Genomic DNA, 3,886 nt, shown 5'->3' on the forward strand with positions numbered 1-3,886 from the left:
TGCCAGTTATAATTGCTACAGGCGTAATGGGATGGAAAAACGAACATCGAAAGAATAACAAAAAAAGATCATGATGTTTGATTATCTTTTTATCGTATCCAGACCAAAAACAGCTCACAAGCAATCAAACTCAGATTGCTCATTTTTTGATTAATAAAGGACAATAATATAGTGAATATTTTTATCTATACTGATAAATGCATTCTTATTGTCTCTTATTTATGGAGCTTTTACTGAAAGAAAACAAATCCACTTAAAGATATTATTACACTTAAAAAAACTTTCCAGCAATCTTTGATCATTATTATTATCAATGAATCTAGCACTGATAGACTCATAGGACTGGAAGGGACCTCGAGAGGTCACCTTGTCCAGTCCCCAAGAAGGTACTAGGCTGACATGGCAGGAGACTGACCACTGCAGGTACAGCATAGCTAATTGCAAAGCCAGCTTCCTCTGTGCTTTGCTACCACTATAGCATCTCAGCACTGCTTCAACCACCCTCGGGTGGAGGTGAGCTCATTACCCAGGCCCATTATTCGGCTACCTCCTCTTCTCACACTGATATCAAGGGGACTGCACTGAGAGTGTGAGGGCAGTTTCTTCATTCTGAAGTAGACACCTGTCGGCTAAGAGCTGGATAGGCTGGTGATGACAATAGGATTCAGGCCACCTTACTGCCATTGGCTGCTGATAGTTCCTTTCAGTCAGGAAAGCCCTTAAGCACATCCCCCATTCAGGACAGCACTTAAGCAGATGCTTAATTTTAAGCATGTGCCTACGTCCTGTTGATTATGCTTAAGTGCCGACCCATATAAGGATGCTTCCCTGATTTACTATGATTTATCATTTGTGTTCTGGCCCCTAAGAGAATACAGGGACTCATAGCACCAGGTGCGGAACTTACCCAAGAGACGAGAGTTCCTGCCTAGGACATGGTGTGTGTGTGTGTGTGTGTGAACAGCAGAGAAAGGCAAAGGAGAATGAGGGCAACCAGAGGCCATTTCCAGTCTCCCAAGCCAGATGCCTATGTTAGAACATCTGATCTCACAGAGGGTTTTCTCACGTGATCCCAAGTCCTGACTAGAATAAACAACTTTATCTTGATTCTTGGTTCTTAACATCACAGGGTGATAAGAAAACTCTTTGCTACCAGCCTGGGACTGAAGGAGAGGGAAGACAGATTTATGCATGTTTCAAACCAGCCTCCTCCCTTCCTAATCTCTCAGAGCACTGGAGAAACATGAAGTTTAATCATGCAGCTTTTTGAATCTCTGCTTTCCAAGAGGCTGTACACCACAGCATCAGCCCCCGCTCTCCCCACCTACCAGGCAATCAGCGTGCAGCTACGATATGTTTGTACATGGAAATTACTGTGTGCCTCCCCCCTGCAATTTATTGCAACGATGATACTTGGCACTTCTATAGCATTTTCCTTTCCAGGACTCAGAATGCTTTGCAGACATGACTATATTAAATATTAAGCCTACAGTACCCCAGAGATAGGGATTTTTTTCACCATTGTACAGATGGGTAAACTGAGGCATAGACAAACCTTAGTGTCTGGGTTGTATTTATGGCTATGCCATGGATGTGCAGAGTGCTTTTATCTGATTTCCAGTCCCCTGTTCTGACTTCTAAAAGATCTTCCTCACAGATACCTGCAAGTTAATTTTTTGTATTGGTTCTTTCCCCCTTCCTCCTAACCTCAGTTCTTTAAGCAGCTGCACAGCATTGAATGCAGAATTATATTTGGAAAGTTGCCTCTATGCAGCTTTCATGAGTATATTAGAGCCTATTGTTGAAAGTCCCTCATCTTAGATTCAACTTAATCAAAATTCATCACTGTAGGTGTACAGAGTCAGCGATTTAGGGTTTTAAAAAATTTTGCTCAGCTCCTTTCTCAATTCTTGCTTAGAATACACTCGTCACTCAACAGAAAGCATCTTCCAAAACGATATAAAAGAAGAATGGGTATTTAAAAATAGATTTATGTGCCTCCTTTCCTGTCTTTCATCAGATAAAGGCTTAAATAAAACATCTTTCAGAAATGGGAAAACTTTAGCATGCAATCGGACTTAATCTCAGGTCTATTTACTTAACTATTTTACTTAATTTCCTTTGCCAGTTAATATAAAAGTAACAACCAGGATTAGGGGCCTTATTTTTTCTTTTAGCTGATTTTTTTCTCTCTGTGAGTATGAGAGAGTTTGTTTGTCTCTTTCACACAAGTAGAGTGTGTATGTTTGTGTGTGTGATACTACTGTGAATGAATGGTGTGTTTGTGTGTGTGTATGTGCTTGCTTACATGGACTTTCCAAAGCCTCTGATTCCCTTTACATTAATTTACATTTCAATTACTCATTTAGCCCTTTTAATCACCACCACACATTAACTAAAATGTTTGGAACTACATATAAGCACACAGCCGCAAATTCTCGGAGCTCTGCTTGGGCACAGTGCATGTGCGTGGTGGGGAGGAGGAGGATGCACAAGGAGACAATTATGTCTCCTTGATCTGCAGCCACCAGCATAAATGAAAGCTGCCGGGTTCCTCAGGGATATTACACCTGTGGAGATTAAGGCATAGCAGAGCTTTGCTGCGCTATCCCCCCTTTTCTTCCTCTCTGACCCAACTCCACTTTCAGAATGTCCAAGACAAACTCCTCCCTCCCACTTACATTAAGGGGAAGGTGGCTTGGCGTGGGTGGTGCATGCATGACTCGAACTTTCCTTAGCAGGCTAGAGAAATATTTAAATTTGAAGTAGCCCAGTGAAGTCAAGGTTACGATGTTCATTAGTATCAGCTAAGGATCTGGCCCATCACATTAGTTTCCTAGGAACTCAGCCATCGGCATTGGTCTGTTATACTCAACTGAATTTCCAAGTACTAATTTATGACAGGAAATGGTAGATGGTGTGGAAATGCCTGTACCTTTCTTCCTCTACTTTACCTTCCTTGGACACCAGGGGAAACTTTTTAGCTTTCGTATGCATTGTTTCAGAAATAAGGAGGATATAGCCAAAAAGTACCTTCTGGTTAACAACTTCTCAGAGAATAGGAGGAGGTTGGCTGCCTTCCCTTGCACTGTTTGAAGCTGGTATTAGCAGAAGGCTTGTGCAAAACTGCTGACAAGAATCTAGACACCTGTGAACAGAGAGCGGAAGATAGTAAGCTCTTAGCTATGTAAGCATTCCTGACTCTTTCATTGCAGATTTCATGAGAGCAAGGAAGTTAGAGCTTGTTCTATACAGCACCCAGCACAGTATTCAATAAATAATTTAGGATTGATTTTCTTACACTAGCTTTATTCCAGTGTAACTCACTGAGATCAGTTCAATCGTCAATTTGACACTGGTTTCAATGGGGTTACCTCACTGAAGAATTGATGCAATACAATGGAGAATCAGACCGTGATTGCTGATTCTGGTTCTAACATGTTTTAGTGAAAGACTTTTGCCATGTCGATTTTGCGCGTGTACCTATCCAATGAGTTAATGTAAATATTTGTGTTTGTCTAAACAAAACAAAAAAATGGAATCAAAACATAACTCAAGATGGAAACTTTTCATCCAGTTCTGTGATTCCACAAAAGTATTTGGATGTGATAGAACCTGGAAATGGCATGGTGGCCATCTTGGAAAATTTCTCATGTAGACTAAAGTTAGGCAAAGAGGGACAGAAGGAAAATATTGGAAAGAAGGATAGAGATATGATACACAGAAATGTCGTATATCTTCTGCCCTAGTAATCTATCAAGATGGACAAAGTGAAGTCAAGTGACATTCCCAAGGACATGCAACAAGTCAGTTGCAGAGCTGGGTATAAAGCCAGTCCCCTGTCACATGAGCTGGTCAAAAAATGAGCAAAAAAAATTCATCAAAA

This window comes from Chrysemys picta, chromosome 12, assembly GCF_011386835.1.
Source record: "Chrysemys picta bellii isolate R12L10 chromosome 12, ASM1138683v2, whole genome shotgun sequence".
Classification (NCBI taxonomy): domain Eukaryota; kingdom Metazoa; phylum Chordata; order Testudines; family Emydidae; genus Chrysemys; species Chrysemys picta.